Genomic DNA, 26,960 nt, shown 5'->3' on the forward strand with positions numbered 1-26,960 from the left:
CGAACAACTAAGGTTTGACTAGAGCAAAAAAGCTGACTGACTGCCTGTGAATAGAAAGGGATTTCCTTCTGCCTGACTGTCTTTGAGCTGGGACATTGGTCTTCTCTGCTTTTGAACCCGGACTTGGACTGGAACTTACTCCATTTGCTTTCCTGGTTCTCAGGCCTTTGAAATTGAACTAGAATTATACCACCAACTCTCCTGTTTGTAGACTACACATCACGGGAGGCTCAGCATCTGTCATGAGCCAGTTCCTTATTATAAATATCTGAAAATATTTGTTTATACATATAAACATATATGTATATACATATATTACTCTCACATATTATAAATATCTGAATATATACATGTATATACATATATATATATATTCAGTTACCCTTGAACAATTTGAATTATGCAGATCCACTTATAAAGATGTGGATTTTTTTCAATAAATATAGTGCCTGTATTTTCATTTTACAGATCTTTATATTAATAAAGCATTGGGAAAAGTTTGTGTTCCATTAAAGATCACAATATGCAGAATAAGCAGAAATAGGGTTTTAGTCCTGATTTTATTTGAACTGTTTCAGCTTCCTGTCCTTGGGTGAGTCATTAATCTATTCTTTGTTTTTGAGGAAGCGATAGCAGTACACAGATTTTTGACTATAGGGGATCAGAAGGTAGGGGTTGGCATTTCTTATTCTCCTACTTGTGCAAGGGTCAACTACATATATTTGTTTGTGTGTGTGTATGTATGTTTGAATATATAGCTCCCATTTCTTATTGCTTTTCATTCTTGGGAGGACTCAGACTAATACATAACTCTTCTCATCAAGTATTCTGAGATCAGCCAATCTGTTATTTATTTCATCTGGTATTCAGCTGTTGTTTATGTTTCATCTGGTTCACCTCCAAGCCTCTGACACACTCATCTCAGATAACATTCTGGAAATTCCCGCTGTACTTCCCTGATGGCAAAATTCACACCCACTTACCTTTGATGTTACTGAGAATTTCAGGAGATAATAATGACTTATCATCCAAAAAGAACTAAAGCCTATCTTTTAAACTTTTAAACATAAAATTTATTTTTTTAAAAGCTCAAGTTCTTTGGTTCAAAGTAGAAAGTGATTTTATATTGTAGTTTGCATACTTAGTTAAACACTCTTAATAGATAAAATATATTGTATAAATTATCTCAAGTCATATGAAGCTCATCTTTAGGTCAGAAAAGGGGACATTAAAAAATTGAAGTGCATAAAAATCAAAATGGATAATTCACCCAATTTCTAAGACCACATTTTGCATTAGATAGTATAATCAACTATGCCATACCTAAGAGGGTTTTCCCACCAGTCTCCTTAACTATATGGAGGAGTCCGTGAAACAAACAAGTTGAATAGGATGCTACTGTGGGCAGGAGCATTGTGACCCACCTGGGGAAAGGTTGTCTGCCTACTTGCCACCAATGAGCTCTGGCTTGGCTCTCTGACCCATTTTGACATTCAGGGGATTTTTTGTGACTACCTTATCTCTGTGGCCTGTAGGAGTAATTATGCCCACAAAGAGGAGCAAATTAGTTTCCAGTATATTAATGAGATCAGACCCAAGGACAACTGAGCAAGAATCCTGTTTTTAAAATCTCAAAATTTGTTCATGAGTGAAATGCAAGTAGAATCTGCAAGTCATGGGCTGCATTCAAATATCCCAACCAAGGAAGGTATTACTATGTGTTATGATGTATGCCCCCAAGCTCATTTCATAATATATATTAAAAACGTGTATCTGTTTAGCTGTTACATCATTAACTCATTCATTTATTCAATACACACCCATTAAGCATCTTTCATTTTTAACCATTATGCTGGGTACTATAAGAGATTCTAAGATAAGTAATAGAGGGATAGGGGGAAGACGATTGCCCTAAATATTTGAAATGCAAAACAGCTTTATACGTACAAGTAAAAGGGAGAACAAACAGTTATCAGGATTCAAAACAGGGTTAAGTTTAAACAGAGTACCACATGAAGAAAATTAGGAAATACTTTACGAAGGATGAAGAATATGATTTTAGTGTTGAAGTTGGCAGGAAAAGGGCCCTATGAGTACATGTTTATAAGTGGAAAAGTTCACTGACCAGCACAGTTTGATTGATGAAAAGAGCATGAGTGATTGGAATAGGGTGACGGACCCAACTCATATCAATGGAGAAACCAGAGAAGCATATAGAAATTAAAGATTAAACTTAAGCAGAAAGAAACTGCCCTGTGCATACCATGGCCAGTGTGACATGGTGGAGCAGGTACTGCCAGGTCTGTGAGTCAGAAAACCTTAGCTCTACTCTGGTCTCTCCTTGTCTTCTGGGGGCTTGTTTCACCAGTTTGGGTCTCAGTGTTGATATGTCTGACATAGGAGTACTACTCTGCCTACTTCAGAGTCTTTATGAGGATTAGACAATGCAGATGATTACTGACGACCTGTGTAGATTGGAAGATCAGTTGGTTAGCACCATGCTATTCATTTTCTGAAAGTTTAGAACACGAATTCATTTTTAATGTAAAACCATCCCTCCTTAAACAATGTGACTCCTTGATGTAGAGCAAAACCAGTTTAATCATACATCATAGTAATGATGGTAAAATTTACTTTGATTTATTTATAACCCTCTCGATATGGATACTATTATCATCCCTTGTTGTTGCTGTTCAGTTGCTCAGTCTGACTCTTTGTGACCCCGTGGACTGCAGCACACCAGGCTTCCCTGTCCTTCGCTATCTGAGTTTACTCAAACTCATGTCCACTGGGGCTTCCCTGGTGGCTCAGTTAGTAAAGAATCTGCCTGCCAATACAGGAGGCACAAAAGATGTGGATTTGATCCCTGGGTTGGGAAGATTCCCTGGAAAAGGAAATGGCAACCCACTCCAATATTCTTGCCTGGAAAATTCCATGGACAGAGGAGCCTGGCTGGCTCCAGTCCAGTGTCAGTGATGCCATCCAACCATCTCATCCTCTGTCACCCCCTTCTCTTCTTGCCCTCAATCTTTCCCAGCATCAGGGTCTTTTCCAATGAGTCAGCTCTCCACATCAAATGGCAAAAGTATTGGAGTTTCAGCTTCAGCATCAGTCCTTCCAATGAATATTGAGGATTGATTTCCTTTAAGATTGACTGGATTGATCTCCTTGCTGTCCAAGGGACTCTCAAGAGTCTCCTCCAGTACCATAGTTTGAAAGCATCGGTCCTTCAGCGCTCAGCTTTCTTTATAGTCCAACTCTCACATCCATTCATGGCTACTGGAAAAATCATAGCTTTGACTATACAGACTCTTGTTGGCAAATGAAATCTGTCACTGTTTCCACTTTTTCCCCATCTGTTTGCCATGAAGTAATGGGACCAGATGCCATGATCTTAGTTTTTTGAATGTTGAGTTTAAGCCAGCTTTTTCACTCTCCTCTTTTACCTTCATCAAGAGGCTGTTTAGTTTCTCTTTGCTTTCTGCCATTAGGGTGGTGTCATCTGCATATATGAGGTTGTTGATATTTCTCCCGGCAATCTAAATTCTAGTTTGTGCTTCATCCAGTCTGGCATTTCACCTGATGTACTCTGCATATGAGTTAAATAAGCAGGGTGACAATATATAGTCTTATATTCCTTTCCCAATTTTGAACGAGTCAGTCATTCCATGTCCAGTTCTAACTGTTGCTTCTTGACCTGCATACAGGTTTCTCAGAAGGCATGTCAGGTGGTCTGGTATTCCCATCTCTTTAAGAATTTTCTATAGTTTGTTGTGATCCACACAATCAAAGGCTTTAGTGTAGTCAATGAAGCAGAAGTAGATATTTTCCTGAAACTCTCTTGCTTTTTCTATGTTGGCAATGTTGGCAATTTGATTTCTGGCTCCTCTACCTTTTCTAAATCCAGCTTGAAAATATGGAAGTTATTGGCTCATGTACTGTTGAAAACTCTCTTGGAGAAGTTTGAGCAATACTTTGCTAGCATGTAAGATGAGCGCAATTGGGTGGTAGTTTGAACATTCTTTGACATTGCCTTTCTTTAGCATTGGAACAAAAACACCTTTTCCAGTCTTGTGGCCACTGATGAGTTTTCCCAATTTGCTGGCATGTTGAGTGCAGCACTTTAATAGAACCATCTTTTAGGATTTGAAATAGCTCATCACCTCCACTAGCTTTGTTTGTAATAATGTTTCCTAAGGCCCACTTGACTTCGCACTCCAGGATGTCTGGCTCTAGCTGAGTGACCACACCATTTTAGTTATCCAGGTCATTAAGACCTTTTTTGTACAGTTCTTCTGTGTATTCTTGCCACCTCTTCTTAATCTCTTCTGCTTCTGTTAGGTCCTTGCTGTTTCTGTCCTTTATTGTGCCCATCTTTGCATGAAATGTTCCCTTGGTATCTCCAATTTTCTTGAAGAGATCTCTAGTTTTTCCCATTCTATTATCATCCCTTATTCAGAGGAAACTGAAAATTAAAGGGAGTAAATCACTTGCTTACTAGAAATGGACTATAAAAAGGCATAGTTGAGTTTATAAATTCAACCAATCAGTCATGAGTCCATAGCAGGCCACACTGCTTTCATGTAAAGCAAGAAAGACATAAGCTTGCATATGATTTTTAAAGAAAAATCATATTCCTTTAGTGTCTGTTGTCCAAAAAAGTATTAGCCCAAAGTGACCTAATAGTCAGTTCTCTCCTTTATTTAAAAAAAAAGAACACAAAAGGAACCATCTTTAATGTTAATATTATAACTCACTGAATTGAAATTAAATGAGATACTACTTTAGTTAACATTTTATAGGATACTTTAAGTTATTTGCATATATTTTTTCCAATTATAAATTGAGATGCTCATCATAGAAAATTGAGAGAATATTGAAAAGCGTGAAGAGGACCATAAAAATAACATATAATCCCAGTATTAAAAATTTATTTTTTTTTTTGGTTGTGTGATACAGCTTGGGAGATTTTAGTACCCTGACCAGGGATTGAGCTTGTACTCTCCCAAGCAAAAGCATTGGAAAATCCTAACCATTGGGCAGCCAGGGAATTAATTCCCTAACATTTTGTTAAATGTCATTTCAGTTTTTTTAATTTAAGGAGAATATTTTTAGGTTTTCTGTCCCTAGTGAAATATAGGTATTTTGTTAATTGAAAATGTTTGCATCTGAAGGTATAGGTTTCTCAGCAACACAATTTTCACTCACTGCTAGTCTTTTCCTTTAATATATATAATTATACACATATGTAAAATATAACATGTATAATAACATATATATTACATGCATGCATGCCAAATCGCTTTAGCTGTCTCCTACTCTTTGAGATACTATGGACTGCCAGGTTCCTCTGTCCATGGGATTCTCCAGGCAAGAATACTGGAGTGGGTTGCTGATGTATGTCTAACTTACATACAAAGTGTACACATCTTGAGAGTTCAACTCAGTTAATTCTTACATACACCCATGTAACCACCACCATGTCGAAATATAAAACATTCCAGGAGGCTCACTGTGTCACCTCCCTGTCAATACTGCCCCCCAACCCAGGGTAACTATTGTTCTCATCTCTCAAACCACCTTCCAAGCGTGGCTTAAATGACTTGATCAACCAATCACAATTTTTATAGTCTGTCTCATCAATTGTGGGATATTATATATTCCACAGTGCAAGAATGTAGGTGATCAAATGAAATTGCAATTCTTGCAAAATGTGCAGAATTCTATGACTTGATAAAAGTGATGTTAGAGAACTGTTTCAATCTCATGTATATTTATGTATCAAAAGACTAGATAGGGCTTCTCTGGTGGCTCAGTGGTAAAGAATCCACCTGCCAATGCAGGAGACATGGGTTTGACCCCTGATCCAGGAAGATTCCACATGCCACGGAACAACTATGCCTGTGAGCCATGACTATTGAGCCTGTGCTCTAGAGCTCAGGAGCCCCAACTACTGAGCCCATGAGCTGCAATTAATGAAGCCCACACCCTAGAGCCCATGCTCCGCAATAAGAGAAGCCACCTCAATGGGAAGCCTGCACCACAGCTAAAGAGTAGCCCCTGCTCAAAGCAGCTAGAGAAAAGCCCTTGCAGCAACAAAGACCCAACATGCCAAAAATAAATAAATATATATTTTTTTAAAGGCTGGGTAAAAATTGGGGCTTTCCCAGTGGCTCAGATGGTAAAGAATCTGCCTGAAATGCAGGAGACCTGGGTTCAATCCCTGGATTAGGCAGATCCTCTGAAGAAGGGAATGGCAACCCACTCCAGTATTCCTGCCTGGAGAATCCCATGGACAGAGGAGCCTGGCGGGCTATAGTCCATGGGGTCATAAAGAGTCAAACATGACTTTGGCTGTGTGTACTGATAGGTAAAAACTGAAGAATAAAATAAGAGAAAATGGGTAAGGATGATGACACAATAAATGATTCCAAAAGGTACTGTCTTAAATACCAAAGAATTTTAAAAATCTCTTTGGAAGATTGATTAAAACCATTGGTTTTAAAAAATCTTGATTTTTTAATTATTTTGGAAAAATGATCCCCTTTGATAGTGTTACACAGGGTAACATGAACTAAAGGATATTGCATTGTGCCATTCTTCAATTTTGTCCAAGAAAATGTGTCCTCTCTCTCTAAGCCACCTCAGCCCCCTAACATTCTTTGGACTAAGAATTAGCACATTGTTGCAAATAACCATATACTCTGTTGACTTTAAGATAATTATTTTTATTATATACTTTGAAATTTGCTCCTAATTATAAGAGGATTAATTCAGCTTGATCCTTTGCTGCTACCTTTTATTCTTAAATGAGGAGTGTTTCTTGTAACTCTGGTCTCCGTGAAGAAGTTTAGAGGAGATATAATTTATTTATCGAATCTGCACTGTCCTCACTTTGTCGATAACATAGTAGAAGCAGAGAGTACATAAGTGATCTGGAAGGGCCACAGGGACAGTACTTGTATCTATGTGTGTCTGACTCTAGAATCTATTCTCTTTAAATCAGAATTCTTCCCAGGACCTCAAAAGTGGAGGCAGCCAGAAACCCAGGGTGATTCTTTTTCCTTTCCAATCCTCAGTCCTTTGAGTAAGAAGTATGTCTGTGTTCTTATTGTTATCACCGATACTGATGCTTCAATGACTCCAAGGGCAAAATACCTCCACACACATCTCTTTACTACCTTCAGAGAGGTGGAGGAGAAACAGGTGAGGAGGACTCTCAGACTCAGGAAACTGAATGCCTCATCCGAGGAACCCCAGCTCACAAGCAGCAGTGCTGTAACTGGAAGGAACGCCTTTAGACTTAGGAAAGTGCAGTATCCTTTTCTCTTTACAACTGTCTCCAAGGATGAAAAGAGGTGGGGGAAGTTACAGGTTTATTGACCATGTTAACATCTAAGTAACGTCTCCACTGAATACATGGCCTTCTACTGTGACATTTTTTTGAAGTCTCCCTCCTAGAGGGGTGCACACTACGCCTGCAAGAGGGAGGTATCAAGGTCACATTTCCGCTCCCCCCTCCCCCCCGAGGCTCAAGAAGGTTCTAGCATTTGAATTCTGTAACAGAAAGAAAACCAGCAAAAGGACCTCTCAAAGTTCCTGGCCCACACTGTACTATCCTGGGAAGCCGACAGAGGGCAGAGATGCTGTGAAAGTCAACCCCGGAGTTGTTTTATTTCAAATAGCTTTGTCAGTTTTACTTTCTATTTCTTAACCTAAGTTCTCAATTTCCATTCTCGTCAAGGGAAGGCTGAAGACCACAGAAGCATACACCAGGATTTATAAACCCTGTTTAGCCCTTATTTCTCATAGAACTCTAGGCTCTACAGACGTGTAAGATTTATTCTAAAAAGCCTGGTCAGTGCACACTTCCTCCCCCACTGAATATATCTCGTAGCAACAGAAAAAAGTATCAGGGTGCCCCCAAATTGCAGGGTGTGGCAAAATCACAAACCAACAGTTTTACACTTCAGCCTGTGAGAAGAAGCAGTAACTTGAAATAAAAGCAAACTACTAGAAAATTTAAATACACATTCTGAGCTCACCTACTTCTAAAGCTAGTTTTAAAAAGTTATTATTCCTTTTTTCTTCTCTATCTTGTTTACCAGGATTTCCTCTCCACCCAAGGAAAGATTTTTTTTTTTTAACTGAAAAGAAATATGCAGTCTCATAAAATCTTGGACTCAGTTCCAAAAACTTATCTAAGAACTCCACCCTGTCCTTGGCAAAGTCCAGATTAACTTTCCATCAGTAGCCCACCATGCTCCTCTGTTCATGGACTCCTCCAGGCAAGAACACTGGAGTGTGGGTAGACACTTCTCTTTCCAGGGGATTTTCCCAACCCAGGGATCAAACCAGGGTCTCCTGCACTGCAGGTGGATTACCATCTGAGTCACCAGGGAAGTGGTTAATCAGATAAGTAGTGTGTTAGCCACTGAGGGAGCAGTTTCTAGATGACTGTACCAGCTTAGCTGAATTCATGGCCCACATGTTCTCTTTACCTGAGGAAAAAAGTGTAAAGGGAAAATACTGTTCTCATCTAAAAGAACCATAAGATAGACAAGCTATTTCTACAGCTTTCAGGATACATACATATAAACTATATATATATATATATTCATTTACTATATGCATGAATATATACCCTATGCAATATCTATCTATCTATCTATATCTTGATAACAAATTATTAAAGTAATAAATTTATTTACCTCTGGAGAACTCAAAGTATAATTACTGCTCTTATTTTCCTGTCTGCATTGTCTTTGGGAGGGAGGGAAGGCAGGACCAAGGGAGGGAAGAAGGGAGGAGAAATCAAAACTGAGATTTCTTAGAGGTCACTCAGGGAATTTGGGTGAGTTTGGACAGACAGGAACACCTGCCTGTTAGACTGACACTTGAGGGGAACTTCCAACACCCAGAGACTCATAGGCCTTAGTTGCCTTAAGTGACTTAGCGTGGATTTGTCTGGGTTGAATTCTAGAATTTTCAGAATTTTAAGGAGAAACAATAAATTATTTCTTGGTCTTTGCTGTGTTTATAACAAAATCAGCATGGCAATCACATCCTGAGGGACATGGGGAGAAAGTTTTCTCAGGACTCTGAAATTCTGCTTCAGTGCACATCAGCATACACACATTATATAGCTCAGAACTGTGTTCCCATGGTACCTAGATTTGCTGGGCAGAAAAGGGAACCAAACAACCTGTCTCTGGCCTCTGGACCCCTGCCCATCTTTCTACCAGGCATCTTCAGCTAGGAAAGGCAAAAGTTTTAAGGAAAGTTATTCAGTAGAGATTCCAGTGCTAAAGAAAATCCACTGGGATATTTTGGACTGAAGCTTACTTTCCTTCTTTCCTTTCATACTATCGTGTGGCAGGAAGTTCATGAGTGACTGAGAAGCCTCACCAAAAGTGAACGAGAGAGAGGCAGCTGGACCTAGGGAAGGAACCAATTGACTAATTCTTCCCTCATTCTACCCTAGCAACTGCAAAACAAAAAGAAACAAACAAAACCAAATCCTTTTAACTGAATGCTTTGCCTGTCAAGATTTGGCTTATCCTGGGGCTTCCATGGTGGTCTAATGGTTAAGAATCTGCCTGCCAATGCAGGGCACATGGATTTGTTCCCTGATCAGGGACAATCCCACATGCTGCAGAGCATCTAAGCCTGTGAGTCAGAACCACTGAGCCTGGGTACTGCAACTATCGAAGCCCACGTGCCTAGAGCCCGTGCCCCACAGCAGGAGAAGCCACCACAGCGAGACACCTGCAAACGACGACCAGAGAGCAGCCCCTGCTCACTGCAACTAGAGGAAGCCCAAGCAGCATCAAAGACTCAGCACAGTCAGTAAATAAATAAAACGGTTTTAAAAAAGAAAGAAAAGAGGAAAAGACTTAAAAGAGATTTACCATATCCTGCTTCATGAAAGAAAAAAAAAGTCATAATAATAAGGAATTGACTCTGCATAGAAGCTGATGTTCTTAAACCCCAATGGTCTTTCCAAAGAATTATCATTATTTCAAAGAAAAAAAATGCATTGGAGAAAATAAATATCCATACTTGTATATTTAATTTGTAAAGATGAGGAATGTTTTCCTCTTTTCTTTAGAAAATGGCCCTACTGATTCTTTATAATGTTTTCATCTTGTAGTAAACACATTAAAGAGATATATTTCTTATGCTCAGACCTAAATCCTTTTCCCGTGTTTTTTCTTTTCTCTCTTCTTCCTTTTTCTGCTCTCCTTTTCTGATCTCTAGTCTCTCTGATTTTCTTTGGTTTTTGAAGATAGAATCAGGAAAAGAAAAGAAGGAAAAAAATTAGGTGTGTATTTACCACACTGCAAGACCTACAAATGTATTTTTACCAAAGTAAACAAATAAGGAAAGAGATGAACCTAAGCCTACCTAGGTAAGCTGGCAAAATTTGCCTTAAATATTCTCAGTTTAGTCTGAGAAGGATCAGTGTACTATAGATCCATATCCCAGAAGTAAATAAATGCCTGTAACACTATCTCATATTTTGAGTTTAAATAAAATAAGGTGCTTTCATGAAATGGCTTTTCCTTGCGTGTGTCTGAGTGTTTGGGTGGAAGAGTGACTGCAGGGGTCTGTTTGAACGTGTACTTATTTTTTCCGTTTTTGAGCTGATTTCCTAGAATTAGCCTGAAGTAAGTTTCTTTTTACTTAGCTTTCACTTGTAATTTCTCTTACCTCAAAGGACCTAAAGAAGTCTTTGGTTACTTGGGAAATAAACTTGCAGTTTCTCTTCTGGTAGCCTTTGTTGATTTATATCTGTTCAGTTCTGTTATAGCCACACGTTCCAGGAAACAAACTCACTCAGAAGGACAATGCAGATAGTGGAGTGCAGTTTATTATTACACTGGCGGGCTCAAGGCAGAGTCTCCTCTTAGCCAAGGACCCCGACCAGCATTGGTGAAAATCTTTTATACCCCATGTGTACATGTCTGAACCCACCACTCCAAATTCCTTGAGACTTACATAAACCAAGGAAAATACAATCCCAATAACCCCATCATTCACGTGTTAGGTGCTCATGTGCTCAAACAATCAAACAATTAGCCAATAATCAAGAAACCCAAGGTTACACTCCGATAGATACAGAAAAATTTATGGCCTGTCTGGAGGAAGGGGTGATTAGTGTATGATTTCTCTTAGGCAATGAGTAACCTAGATACGATCTTCAAGGTTCCCCTGTCTGGAGGGGGTCTTATCCTTCTGTTGTTGTCTTCATAGGCACTAAACACAGAGTTCAGAGTCCATTGGAAAGGTGGCCGAGCACGATCAGCATGAACAGGCCTAAGATGGAGTCCAGGCCCTATGAATTCCTTCTTTCATTCCACAGATCTTGATGACTTATGGTTCTGGACTCAAAAGCTAAATCTGAGGGGTTCTGTCATATAGCAACAGGTTCTAGAGCTCCATCCATTCTGTAAGTTTTCAGCATTAAACATGGCAGTGGAAAACTATAGCCTGGGTTGGGGAAGACTAGTTCATCTCTTCCCCTTACACCATGTTCTGCATCATGGAATGGTTTCTACAGTGGGGGTAACTGTCATCTCTGTCAATAAAAAGAGCCCCAAAAGTTGTGTTAGTGGCTGAAGAATCAGACTCCTCCAGGTCTCAAACTTATATCCAACCCCTTTCCCCTTTCTTTGCTTCCTCTGACTTTAGTTTAATACAGAGAATCCAGCTTTTTAACTCTGCAAAGCTCAAGTCTGTCTGTCATTCAACCATATTGGATTTATAGTCATAGCAAAATGTTTCTTAGATAAGCTGTATTTCCTCCTTCTCTGCCTTTTAGACAGGCCACACTTGGTAGAAGCTTCTCACTCATGATTTTACTTAAGTTTCCAGGTCGTAGTCAACATACCCTAACATCCTGATATTGTCCCATCAAGCCACCTTGCCCCCAAATCAAGGCTTAGTACCAGGTTGTGTGCTATGATTTTATTTAAAAAAACAAACAAACAGGGAGAAAATATTTGCAAAAGGTGTATCTGGTAAAAGACTGTTATCCAAATTTTGTAAAGAATTCTTAAAACTCAACATAAGAAAACAAACAACCTGTTTAGGAAATGGGCAAAAGATCTGAACAGAAAACTCACCAAAGATATACAAATAGCAAATAAGCATATGAAAAGATGTTTAACATCACATGTCATTAGCAAATTGAACATTTAAAATAACAAAGAGATACCACCACACACTACACAAGACCAAAATCCAAAATCCTGAAAGCACCACCTGTTGAGGAGGATGTATAGCAAGAGGAACTCTCCTTCATTGCTGGAGGGAATGCAAAATGGTACAGCCACTTTGGAAGTCAGCTTGGCAATTCCTTACAAAGCTAAACATACTCTTACTATATGCTATAGCAGTCCCACTTCTTGTTTATTTACCCAAGTGAATTGAAAATGTATGTCCCCAAAAATCCTTTACATGATTGTTCATAGCAACCTTATTCATAATTGCCAAAAGTTGAAAGCTACCAAGATGTCTTTCAGTAGGTGAATGAATAAATAAACTGGTACATTCAGACAATGGAATATTATTCAGCTCTAAAAGGAATGAACTATCAAACCATGAAAAGACATAGAGGAAACTTAAATGCATAATACCAAGTGAAAGAAGCCAATCTGAAAAGGCTACCTACTGTATGATTCCAAATATCATGACTTTTTAGAAGAAGAAAAGCTGTGGAGACAGTAAAAAGTTCATTCAGTGGTTGCCAGGGGTTGGAGAGGAGGGAGGGATGAACAGAAGAACACAGAGAATTTTTAGGGCCATGAAAGTGCTTTGGTGCTATAACAGTGTGTGGATCACAATAAACTGTGGAAAATTCTGAAAGAGATGGGAATACCAGACCACCTGACCTGCCTCTTGAGAAAATTGTATGCAGGTCAGGAAGCAGCAGTTAGAACTGGACATGGAACAACAGACTGGTTCCAAATAGGAAAAGGAGTTCGTCAAAGCTGTATATTGTCACCCTGTTTATTTAACTTATATGCAGAGTACATCATGAGAAACGCTGGACTGGAAGAAACACAAACTGGAATCAAGATTGCCGGGAGAAATATCAATAACCTCAGATATGCAGATGACACCACCCTTATGGCAGAAAGTGAAGAGGAACTCAAAAGCCTCTTGATGAAAGTGAAAGTGGAGAGTGAAAAAGTTGGCTTAAAGCTCAACATTCAGAAAACGAAGATCATGGCATCCGGTCCCACCACTTCATGGGAAATAGATGGGGAAACAATGGAAACAGTGTCAGACTTTATTTTTCTGGGCTCCAAAATCACTGCAGATGGTGACTGCAGCCATGAAATTAAAAGACGCTTACTCCTTGGAAGGAAAGTTATGACCAACCTAGATAGCATATTCAAAAGCAGAGACATTACTTTGCCAACAAAGGTTCGTCTAGTCAAGGCTATGGTTTTTCCTGTGGTCATGTATGGATGTGAGAGTTGGACTGTGAAGAAGGCTGAGCACCAAAGAATTGATGCTTTTGAACTGTGGTGTTGGAGAAGACTCTTGAGAGTCCCTTGGACTGCAAGGAGATCCAACCAGTCCATTCTGAAGGAGATCAGCCCTGGGATTTCTTTGGAAGGAATGATGCTAAAGCTGAAACTCCAGCACTTTGGCCACCTCATGTGAAGAGTTGACTCATTGGAAAAGACTCTGATGCTGGGAGGGATTGGGGGCAGGAGGAGAAGGGGACAACAGAGGATGAGATGGTTGGATGGCATCACTGACTCGATGGACGTGAGTCTCAGTGAACTCCGGGAGTTGGTGATGGATAGGGAGGCCTGGCGTGCTGCGATTCATGGGGTCGCAAAGAGTCGGACACGACTGAGCGACTGATCTGATCTGATAACGGTGGGCACACACCATTACACATTGTCAAAACCCATATGATGTCCAACACCAAGAGTTACATATACCCTAATGTAAACTATGGACTTTGGGTGATAAGGATGTGTCAGTGTAGGTTAATCAGTTGTAGCAAGTATACTACTTTGGTGTGGGATATTGATAGTGGTGGAATTTGTGCATGTATGGGAGTAGGGAGTATATGGGAACTCTTTCTACTTTCTTTTTTTTTTTTTTTTTGGTCTTGCCATGTGGCATATGGATCTTGGTTCCCCAATCAGGGTTCAAACCTGTGTCCCCTACGTTGGAAGTGCAGAGTTTTAACCATTGGACCACCAGGGAAATCCCTCACTCCATTTTCTGATAGATTTTGTTCTGAATCTATAAATGCTTAAAAAAATAAAGTTTTTTTTTTTTTTTAAAGGTGACCATTTAGCCAGATGCTTTGCTTTCACCTATCAAGAATTGTGCTAAATCACTTCAGTCCTGTCTGACTCTTTGCGACCCTACGGACTATAGCCAGTTAGGCTCATCTGTCCCTGGGATTCTCCAGGTGAGAATACTGGAGTGGGTTGCTGAGCCCTTCTCCAGGGGATCTTCCAGACCCAGGGTTAAACCTGGGTCTCTTAGGTCTCCTGCATTGGCAGGTGGGTTCCTTACCACTAGCACCACCTGGGCCATCTGATACCAAGAATCATCTCTTCTCAATACTTTTGTGAATATGAAACCCAGTCAAAATATCAATCTTGTATAACCCAGGAGAGTTTGAATTAATGAGGTATGTAGACCCATAAGTGAAAATTTTTGCCCCACTTGAGAAGAAATAGTTTCATTTTAGTGAAAGTACAATTAATTATATGACTGATTCATCAACAGTTGAGTTATTTATTAACCAACATTACAGAACTGACTTTTTTTTTTCTAACTTATTTATATACAGTTTGATTTCCAAGATGAAGGAAGCTTCCTTCTTAAGTTTAATTTGAATTCTGTTTCAGGAACAAACATAAGCTGTTTCTTCCTGTATTTTCTTTTAAGGTACTGCTTTCGTTTCTCTGTTGCTTTACTATGAGAAGTAACCCAAAGAGGAACAAGGCTGCTACATGTTTGTATTTCTATACTTGAGTGAATTCTTAAAAATTCCTTCATGTAAGTAGAGTATGTAGTTATAATGTAATTTTCATGTATTTGCAATAATAAGCATTTATAAGGATTCATCTACCATAAAAATACAAAGTAAGCTTTCATTGCTCTATATGAATGATTATTCTGCACGATGACCAATATACCAAACGTAAATTGTCTATATCCTTCTTATAGTCATTGTTTCTTTTTATTCATTTTGTCAGGAAAGACCTCACTAATCTCGTATCCACAAATAGGGGAAAGCGAAACCAAGGATATACCTAAACAATGGTCAAAACAGAAACAGGAAAGCAGTCAAAACATAAAATAAGCACATACAAACTAACAAAAGAAAGGAAACAGGTTATTTCTACATGGAATATTACTTCTGTATACACACACACACACACATTTAAGAGGCTAATTTCCCCCAGTTCAAGCCAGCTTATCAGTGGTATTTTGTTTTATTCCAAAAAATATCACTTCATCACTCAACCTCAGGAGGAACATCTCACAGGCAAAACTAATCTAACTTATTTTAAACTCTTTGGAATAACTTTTGTGCATTCTAATATTTTTTGCCACATTAGAAGGTGGTTTCTCTAGTATAATAGATAGGGGCAGGCAGAAAAACCGCTGTTTGGCTAACCTGCTTCTTGAACAGATCAAGATCGAGGGGTCTTGCTCAATAGTAAGAGAGGCAGACACCTGAGAGCCCTTAAGAATCACTCAAAGAATGGGGGAAGGGACTTCCCTGGAGGTCCACGTTCCCAATGCAGGGAGCCCAGCTTTGATCCTGATCAGGAAACTGGATCCCACATGCCACAGCTAAAGGACCCATGGGCTGTAACTAAGACGTGGTGCAGCCAAGTAAATAAAAATAAATATTTTTTAATTAAAAAAAGAATATTCCATTAAAAAAAATGGGGAAGCATCTCAGAAAACTGTAAAGGCCTTGTAAATACCATTATCTATGTATAATTTGCTCTTGCCCAAGCACCCTCTAAACAACAAGTAGTAAAATTCCATATTTCCAGTGGGGTGGGTAGAGGGGACCATCTTTGCGGCCCCTGTCTTTAAGAGGAGAGTAAAAAGCAGCTACCATTTGCAGTGTTATAGTGGAGCCAGGGCCACAGGGACAGGCCATAGTGACAAGGAGTAGCCAGTGAACCAGGAAACAAAGAGGGACTGTTTAAAACCAAGATGTGGCCTTATTGACACTAATAGGAGCCATGTGGACACCATGCTTTGCTGTTGTGATAATAACAATAATAGTAATATTAGTAATACTTTATCATAAGTGCTTTAGATATAGTCTTAGCCTCAAAACACCACTGCAAGGTTAGTACCAGCATTTTGCCATGAGGTACCATGAAGTTCAGAAATGCAAATCCACCCAGCAAGGCTGGAGCTGAACTCCTCTCAGGTCCCGGGCTACTTGATTTCTCCAAGTCCCTGCTTCTTACACAGTCATACCAAGAAGAACACGTGTGTTATGTGTACCGTTTCACTTAGCACATGCTAGGACACTCAATACATTTTAGCTCCCTTCTTCCTGCCTGTGAATTGCCTGCTGGAAAGACAGTTCTTGGGTCTGATTGCCAGCTGTCTTTATTAGCAACCTATTGCTGCCACACGTTTCATGTCTTTAAACAACACAAATTTATTGTCTTGCATTTTTGGAGCTCAGAAGTTCAAAATCAATCTCACTGGCCTAAAATCAAGATGGCGGCAGGACCAGTCCTTCCTTGAGACTGTAGGAGGGAATGTGTTGCTTTTCCTAGCAGCCAGAGGCTATCTGCCTTTTTTGACTTGTGGCCTCTCATCACACCTCCTTTTCCTCCCTCTGTCTGTCATCACATCTTCACAACTCTCACCCTTTTTTGCCTCTCTTGTTAAACCCTGTGATTGCATTGGCCCACCTGGATAATCCACGGGCATTTCCTTAACTCAAGATCCTTAATTTAATCCCACTGCAAAGTCACTCTTACCATTTAAAGTAAGATATTCACAGTTTCTGAGGATTAGGGTGTGAACATCTTTGAGGGGCCATTATTCAGGTTATCACAGCACCTGAGTGACCACTGGGTGGTCAGGCTGTGCTGCAGGTTAGAGTATAACATGACTGGGGCCAAGGTGTCACCCAGAGAAGAAACCAGTGCGTGATTTGAGGTCACTGAGAACAGACAACGCACACACCAAGCTCAAGTGACACAGCATTTATTCATAGCAAGAGGAGAGAAAAAATGCATAAGATCCAGCTCCTAGCAATGTGGCAGGCCCCGGGGCCAGCTGATCCACTTAGCAGCCAATTCAGGGAGTGTGGTTGCACGCCCTCTATTTTGTGCTGCAGTAGAAGGACCCAGACTCTAACCCCACACAGGTGGGCTCTGACTCACAGAAAGCTGGGAGTGTGCTGAGGGCACTGACACAGGCACTTCAGAAAAACAAAGGAGCACACGGAGGGTCTGAAATAGGGAGCTCTATTCCCATGCAAGATGATAAACCCAGCACAGGTGTACAGGCTCTTAGGAAAGCCCATCCATACGTGGCTGAAAGACCGCATGCTCGAGGCTGCCTTTCCCAGTACATTTTTTGATCCCCTTCACCAGGAGCTGGTTTGGGAGCTGCAACCAGGAAGGATAGGAAGAGGGAAATTGCCAAGATGGTGGAGCAGGAAGACTCTGAACTCACCTCCCATGGGCACACCAAAATTACAGCTATTTACAGAGCAACTGTGGATGAGAACAACCCGAAGACTAACAGAAAAGATCTACAACTAAAGATATAAAAGAGGATCCACAATAAGAGGCTAGGGGCAGCAAAGGCATGGTGTTGTCAAGACCCACACCTCCAGGTAAGCAACCCACAAACAGGAAGATAATCACAATTGGAAGGATTCTCGTGAAGGACTGAAGGGCCCAAGCCCCGCATTGGGTTCCTCAGCTCCATCCTGCACTGAGAAGATGAACCCCCTAGAATACCTGGCTTTGAAGGCCAGCAGGGCTGACTTTCAGGAAGGCCAGAGTGCTAACAGAAAACACTCTGCTCTAAAAGGGAGCTGGCAGACTTCAAGATCCAAGGCAGTAGCAGTCCGTTAAAGGGAGCCTGGGCCAGACCCACCCACTGATTTTTGGAGAGTCGCTGGAAGCAACCAAAACTCCTGGTGACATAGATGATGGCAGCAGCCTTTTGCGGAGTTCCTTCTACCGTGAGGACAAAGGTGCTGACTGGCACCATTTTAGAGTCCTTCCTCTAAATTTTTTAGCAGCTGGGACCCAGCCCCCGCCACCAGTCCATCTGCACCAGTCTTGGGAACCCCCCAGGCAAGCAGCCAGCAGGCTGCAGTTCCCCTAGGCCCCTGTCAGTCCCCTAGTTATGCCAGGACCCCGCCTTGCCCAACACTAGCCCCATATCAGCCTCACAGGCAGACAATAGCCCCAGGACACGTCTGGGGTCCTGCCTACCTGGGGGTGCCAGTCATGGAGCACACACTTTGGATTTATTTATTACACAAATTTTCCAACAGATAGAAGTGTCTTGAGAAAAGATTTCTTGTATAAATCTGCACAGTGGTAAAGTGCAGGCAAGCACTGGCCCTGCTCTGCCCTGAGAAGGAGCAAAAGCTCCTGGGGGTGGAGGGAGGAAAAAGAAGCCTTATCACACAGAAAGCTAGTTCTCATAAAGAGTTCCTTAACCAGCAGCTCAAGGAACTTGGCTTCAGTTCAGTTCAGTCACTCAGTCGTATCTGCCTGTTTGCAACCCCATGGACCACAGCACGTCAGGCTTCCCTGTCCATCACCAACTCCCTGTTTACCCAAACCCATGTCCATCGAGTTGGTGATGCCATCCAACCATCTCATCCTCGGTTGTCCTCTTCTCCTCCTGACCTCAATCTTTCCCAGCATCAGGGTCTTTTCAAATGAGTCAGCTCTTTGCAGCAGGTGGCCAATGTATTGGAGTTTCAGCTTCAACACCAGTCCTTCCAATGAACACCCAATGAATATCTCCTTTAGGATGGACTAGTTGGATCTCCTTGCGGTCCAAGGGACTCTCAAGAGTCTTCTCTAAAACCGCAATTCAAAAGCATCAATTCTTCAGCTCTCAGCTTTCTTTAGAGTCCAACTCTCACATCCATACATGACTACTGGAAAAACCATAGCCTGGACTAAACGGACCTTTTTGGCAAAGTAATATCTCTGCTTTTAATATGCTGTTTAGGTTGGTTATAGCTTTCCTTCCAAGAGGTAAGCGTCTTTTAATTTCATGGCTGCAGTCACCATCTGCAGTGATTTTGGACCGCCCCCCCCCAAAAAAATAAAGTCAGTCACTGTTTCCACTGTTTCCCCCTCTATTTGCCATGAAGTGATGGGACCAGATGCCATGATCTTAGTTTTCTGAATGTTGAGCTTTAAGCCAACTTTTTCACTCTCCTCTTTCACTTTCATCAACAGGCTCTTTAGTTCTTCTTCACTTTCTGCCATAAGGGTGGTGTCATCTGCATATCTGAGGTTCTTGATATTTCTCCCAGCAATCTTGATTCCAGCTTGTGCTTCTTCCAGCCCAGCGTTTCTCATGATGTACTCTGCATAGAAGTTAAATAAGCAGGGTGACAATATACAACCTTGATGTACTCCTTTTCCTATTTGGAATCAGTCTGTTGTTCCACGTCCAGTTCTAACTGTTGCTTCATGACCTGCATACAGACTTCTCAAGAGGCAGGTCAGGTGGTCTGTTATTTCCATCTCTTTCAGATAATTTTCCACAGTTTATTATGATCCACACAGTCAAAGGCTTTGGCATAGTCAACAAAGCAGAAGTACATATTTTTCTGGAACTCTATTACTTTTTTGATGATCCAGCGGATGTTGGCAATTTGATCTTTGGTTTCTCTGCCTTTTCTAAAACCAGCTTGAATGTTAAAATAACAGTTACCATTTGAAGATACCAAGTAGACTAGCAAGTCACTCCCTTCTTCTGAAATTTTGGCTTGATGGTTTAATTTTCACATTTTAAAATTTGTTTCAGTCTTGGGAAACTTGGAGCAATCCCTATCAAGATCTAGCTGAAGAAATTGCCAGATGAGAAACAGTGACAAGGTAAAGTCTTGTTTCTGTTTTTTGTTTCCTTTCCACTCTCCAGGGCTGCCTTCAGTTCAGTTCAGTTGCTCAGTCATGTCTGACTCTTTGCGATCCCATGGACTGCAGCATGCCAGGCTTTCCTGTCCATCACCAACCCCTGGAGCTTGCTCAAACTCATGTCCATTGAGTTGGTGATGCCATACAACCATCTCATCCTCTGGGCTTCCTTAACTGGGCTCCAATCCTGCACCATGGCTCCCCTGGTGGCACAGCAGTAAAGAATACGCCTGCAATGCAGGAGATGTGGGTTTGATCCCTGGGTCCAGAAGATCCCCTGGAAAAGGAAATGGCAACTCGCTCCAATATTCTTGCCTGGAGAATTCCATGGACAGAGGAGCCTGGTGGGCTACAGTCCATGAGGTTGCAAAGAGTCAGACATGACTGAGTGATTAAACAACAACAGCAACAATCCTGCACCACATTCATGTCAAAAAGCTCTGTCCTCTAAAGGAGGGGAAAAATGGCTTCTCCCTCTTCCCACACCCACATAACCTCTGTTACTCCACCTCATGTATATTCTGTGAAATCTGTGAAAAGAATGGTTTCTTGCTTGCATCACTAGAGCCAAACTACTTACTATGGACATACCCAGTGCACAAATTACACAGGGAACTATACTTAATATCTTGTAATAACCTGTAATGGAAAAAAAGCTGAAAATGATATATGTATCACTTTGCTGTACACTTGAAACTAGCACAGCATTGTACATCAACTATACTGCAATAAAAATTTTAAAAGGGAGTCCTACCTATGCTTATCCATGCTGGATGATAATGGTCAGCCAAATGTGAAATATTTTAAAATTTGGAATAGATAAACAGAAGTCTCAGAAATCTTCAATAGATCTTGAAACATCTATGGAAAATCATGGAAAATGCTTTTCTTGCCTAGATGGATTGATGGGGTGTGTGTGTATGTAGTTGGGGGAGATGAAGCTTACTACCCAAGACCTCACTGAAAACCTCAAGGAAAAAAGTCTAAGTGGACACCTCAAGTACCTTTAAAATTCTGGAAAATGGCCCCCAAGACTATCCTCTGGTCTCCACCCTACCCTACACTTGACTAGAGCATAAATCAGGTCAGTTAGGCTTCTCTCCTTCTCTGCTCCCCAAATCCCCTAGACCCTCCCTGTTCTGAACCCTTAGGAGCCTCTCAGTTAACTATCCCCTGAGACTCCCGGATACCATACATCAGGTTGCCTCATAAGTTTGAGCCTTCAAGGCATTATCTCTAAAATCTCAAAACATTTTGGAAGAAACACTCTGGAAATAATGGACTCAATACCTGGAAGATTTTATCTTCATAGTTGGAAACTAGAAATAGTCAACATCAAGTAGCTCCATCCTCAGGCTAAGCCTAGAATAGAGGATAGAGCAACCGCTTTATCAAAGAATTTGAATCTAACAAGTTGCAATGATTCTGAGACTTGAGTAAGTGTAATTGGGAGCAACTTGGCCTTTACATGTGAAGTAATTTTTGTTTTTACAGATTTAATTCCATAGGAACTTAGATATAATAACATATTAATACTTTATAATTACAGAATATTAAAGGCAGAACTGGTTTGCCCTGCTGGGACTTATGCATTTGAATCTTAAACATACCATTCATTTAGTTACTGGTGATGGACCAAATGAAATTTGAATGAAATTTATACACAGAACTTTACAGATTCAGTAGCTGATTTTTCCCCTCCTGTCTCTTAAGGGACTTTTGTTCTTCTCTGAAATAAAGCTAAAATTCTTCTAAAACCTGAGAATGTCACCATAGGAATATGAACAACCTCAAATTGAAAAGGAACAAACAACTGCACATTAGGTAAGTGTTTTATAACATGTTAAGAAATGAGTGATTGTGAATGATTGTAGGCCAAAATAAGCTGACAATGTATTCATAGTGAAATGTATAACAACAAGTGAAAGAAAATTGTGAACTTCATCCTATCATCTCTTTTAAATATATGTATGTATATATATATATGTGTGTATATATATATATACTATTTATTCTCGGCTATGCTGGGTTTTTGTTGCTGCGCTCGGGCTTTCTCTAGTTGTGAAGAGCTGGGCTACTCTTTGTTGCCCTTCATGGGCTTCTCATCACGGTTGTTTCTCTCGTTGCGGAGCATGGGATCTAGGGCACTTGGGCTTCAGTAGTTGCGGCACACAAGCTTAGTTGCCCTGTGGGGTATGGGACACGTGGAATTTTCCTGGATCATAGGCTGGACCTGTGTCCCCTGCACTGGGAGGCGGATTCTTTACCGCTGTACAACCAGGCAAGTCCCTATCATCTTACTGTTTGTATTAATGGTATTATTGTTTTGAAATCATTTTCTTTTTATAGTTAGGTAAAAACTATTAGCAATAATATTTATTTTGTTAAAAATCAAGATTTTGGTTTCAGCATAAAAGAAATGGAAATAATTATAGAAAATATTTTAAGAAATAACACAATAGTGTTAGAACTGAATTTGAAAAATCAGTATAAACACATGTCTTAAGAGGAAGCAAATTGTATCTTTTCTAGGATAATCCACTAAAATCATTTTCTAAAACTGGCATCCCAGATGGACTGCAGCTAATATGTACATTTAGTATACATGTTATAGTTTATAATACCATCTTTCCAACAGAACAAACGAGGGCATCTTGGAAAAATAACCAATTCCATGCCTGGGCCTAGAAAGGTGTAAGAGGCAGAAGATGGAGAAACTTCCCAAGATAAACCTGCATAGGTGCTTTAAATTTTTTTTTTTTTGTTTTTTTTTTCATTTTGATAGAATTTCTGTCTTACAAAAAAAAAAAAAAAGAATTTCTGTCTTACAGAGAAGTTGCAAGATTATTACAAAGAATTCCTGAATGCTCTCCATCCCAATTTCCCAAATGTTAATATTTTAGTGCATTTGCTTCACTTTTCTCTCTCAATATCTATTCTGAAATATTTGAAAATAAATTTAAGGCATGATACCTATTACCATTAAATACCTTTGTACATTTTGTATAATCACACAATAATGAAAACTAGGAAATTAACACTGATACAATTTTGTTATATAATGCTGCCAAGTCGCTTCAGTCATGTCCGACTCTGTGCGACCCCATGGACTGCAGCCTACCAGGCTTCTCTGTCCATGGGATTCTCCAGGCAAGAACACTGGAATGGGTTGCCATTTCCTTCTCCATGTTATCTAATATACAGATCTTAGTTTGATGTGGCAAGTTATTCTGATAATGTCTTTTATAACAAATGAAAATCTTGAATCATGCATTGCATACAATTATTATGTCATTTATGTCTCCATTAATCTGATTTCACTGTAATTGCCCAGTTTCAATTTCTGGTTAGGGTACTAAGATCTGCAAGCCATAAGGCATGGCCAAAGAAAAAGATAAGTGATCTTGCAAAAGATAATAATAGCCTCTACTTCTCTATTTAATATAAATTAAACTATTTTGTTCACTTATCTGCTTTACTGACTAAGCCAAGGACTTTGACTGTGTGGATCACAATAAACTGTGGAAAATTCTGAAAGAGATGGGAATAACAAACCACCTGACCTGCCTCTTGAGAAGTCTGTATGCAGGTCAGGAAGCAACAGTTAGAACTGGACATGGAACAACAGACTGGTTCCAAATAGGAAAAGGAATACATCAAGGCTGTATATTGTCACCCTGCTTATTTAACTTCTATGCAGAGTACATCATGAGAAACACTGGGCTGGAGGAAGCACAAGCTGGAATCAAGATTGCTGGGAGAAATATCAAGAACCTCAGATATGCAGATGATACCACCCTTATGGCAGAAAGTGAAGAGGAACTAAAAAGCCTCTTGATGAAAGTGAAAGAGGAGAGTGAAAAAGTTGGCTTAAAGCTCAACATTCAGAAAACTAAGATCATGGCATCTGGTTCCATCACTTCATGGGAAATAGATGGGGAAACAGTGGAAATAGTGGCTGACTTTATTTTTCTGGGCTCCAAAATCACTGCAGATGGTGACTGCAGCCATGAAATTAAAAGACACTTACTCCTTGGAAGGAAAGTTATGATCAACCTAGATAGCATATTGAAAAGCAAAGACATTACTTTGCCAAAAAGGTCCATCTAGTCAAGGCTATGGTTTTTCCAATGGTCATGTATGGATGTGAGAGTTGGAGTATAAAGAAATCTGAGCACAGAAGAATTGATGCTTTTGAATTGTGGTTTTAGAGAAGACTCTTGAGAGTCCCTTGGACTGCAAGGAGATCCAACCAGTCCATCCTAAAGGAGATCAGTCCTGGGTGTTCATTGGAAGGACTGATGTTGAAGCTGAAACTCCAATACTTTGGCCACCTGATGCGAAGAGCTGACTCGTTTGAAAAGACCCTGATGCTGGGAAAGATTGAAGGCAGGAGAAGAAGGGGACGACAGAGGATGAGATGGTTGGATGGCATCACCAACACAATGGACGTGGGTTTGGGTGGACTCCGGGAGTTGGTGATGGTCAGGGAGGCCTGGCGTGCTGTGGTTCATGGGGTCACAAAGATTCAGACACAACTGAGCGACTGAACTGAACTGTTCACTTATCGTCTGCATTGAAAAGAAAGTTCTCAATACCATGAGAGGTGACCTGAATATGACTGCAAAACAAAGTCTTATATCAGTATTGGAGGTAACAGCAGTAAATAATCCTCTAATCTGAATTCAGGGGCATTCTCACCAATCATGCTGGCAGAAAGTACAGCAACATTTCTGTTACCCACAGCAATCTCCACTTGACTAGTAACCATGAAGATATGTGATTCATTCTGCTGAAAATATATTAACTTGAAATCTCACCCAGGAGAGACCAGTAAGTATGTTTCTGTGGCATTCCATTTTCTAATTGCAACTTCACTTTTATCAAACTCTTTCTCATATCTAGATTTTTAACTTATAAATACAGTTGCCAAAACGTGAAGAAAAATTTATTTGTTTTCTTTGGTTGGCCATTTTCTTTGGCTTGGTGTTACATAATCCAGAAGTGAAAGAGAATTAGAACATTGATAAACAGTTAAACTTCAATTGTTTAACAATTTGAAAAAGGCCCAATTAGTACGAAAGAATTCTCATAGGAGGCTCTCAAGTCAGTGTCTATTCCTGGAACTTTCCCCACTTCAGGGAACCCAGGAGCAGGATAGCAAACCCACCCAATCATTCCACTTCATTCCCATCCCCCATGTCACACTCTCCCCCTTACACCCTCCCCCCACCTCTCTCTCTCTCCCTTTGACTCTGCTTTCTGTTTTCTGACTCATTCCTCTTTTGTGAAAACAATCTAACAGAAACTTGAAAAGAAAGGTTAGATGCTGACAACCTTAAAACAACTTCTGAGAGAAAACTTGTATGTAAAAAAGTATATGTAAATATATATGTAAATGTTTTTCTTCTTATATGTAAATGCAGGTGGTTTTTTCTTCTTTAGCAACATAAGACTGTTATTATTAGGATTCCTGATTAATTTATACTGACTTGCTTTTCATCACCAAAGCTAGCCTGTAATCAAAGTGTAAAATGGGTGGAGTTTTGTTTCATTTCCTCCCTTTCAAGAATATGTTTTCTGTTTGACTCTGATAATTATTCACAGGTATTATTTAGTATTCAGACTGTGTAGATTTTTTTAGTCAATGGCAAAAGCACTTAGACAAACTCATTCCAGGTCCAGGAGCCTAGAGAGCTTTAAATAGGTCAACACAATGAATCCAAAGAGATCATACTGATACACATTATAATTAAATTGTCAAAGTTTAGAGACAAGGAGAGAATCTTAAAAGCATCAAGAGAAAGACAACCTGTATGTATAAGGGAATCTCCATATAACTATCAGCAAACTTTTTAGCAGAAAATTTTCAGGCCAGAAGAGAGTGGCAAGATATATTCAGAGTTTTTGAAATAAAAAAAACTGCCAACAAAAAATAGTTATTCAGCAAAACTGTTTTTCAAAAATGAATAAGGGATAGGCTTTTCCAGATTAACAAAAGCTGAAGAAGTTCATCACCATTAAACCCACCTTCAGTTCAGTTCAGTTGCTCAGTCATATCTGACTCTTTGCAACCCCATGAATTGCAGCACGCCAGGCCTCCCTGTCCATCACCAACTCCCTGAGTTCACCCAGACTCACGTCCATCGAGTCAGTGATGCCATCCAGCCATCTCATCCTCTGTCGTCCCCTTTTCCTCCTGCCCCCAATCCCTCCCAGCATCAGAGTCTTTTCCAATGAGTCAGCTCTTCGCATGAGGGGGCCAAAGTATTGGAGTTTCAGCTTTAGCATCATTCCTTCCAATGAACACCCAGGGCTGATCTCTTTTAGAATGGACTGGTTGGATCTCCTTGCAGTATGAAAAGGCAAAAACCAACCTTACAAGAAATATTAAAAGGAGTTCTTCAATTTGAAATAAAAAGATGTTAAAAAGCAACAACATGGTAGCATAAGAAAGAGTGTAAAACTTGTTGATAAAGATAAATATATGGATAAATACAGAATATTATTGTAATGGTAGATATTAAGAATAACTATAACCTTAAAGATGTTAATGGGCACACAGTGCAAATAGACATAAATTGTGGCATTAATAACCAAGTGCATGTGGTACAGGAAATTGTTCTGGTGGCTCTGATGGTAAAGTGTCTGCCTGCAATGTGGGAGACCCGGGTTCAATCCCCAGGTTGGGAAGATCCCCTGGAGAAGAAAATGGCAACCCACGCCAGTACTTTTGCCTCCTGGAAAATCCCATGGATGGAGGACCCTGGTAGGCTACAGTCCATGGGATTGCAAAGAGTCGGA

This window comes from Bos javanicus, chromosome 1, assembly GCF_032452875.1.
Source record: "Bos javanicus breed banteng chromosome 1, ARS-OSU_banteng_1.0, whole genome shotgun sequence".
In the NCBI taxonomy this organism is placed as follows: domain Eukaryota; kingdom Metazoa; phylum Chordata; class Mammalia; order Artiodactyla; family Bovidae; genus Bos; species Bos javanicus.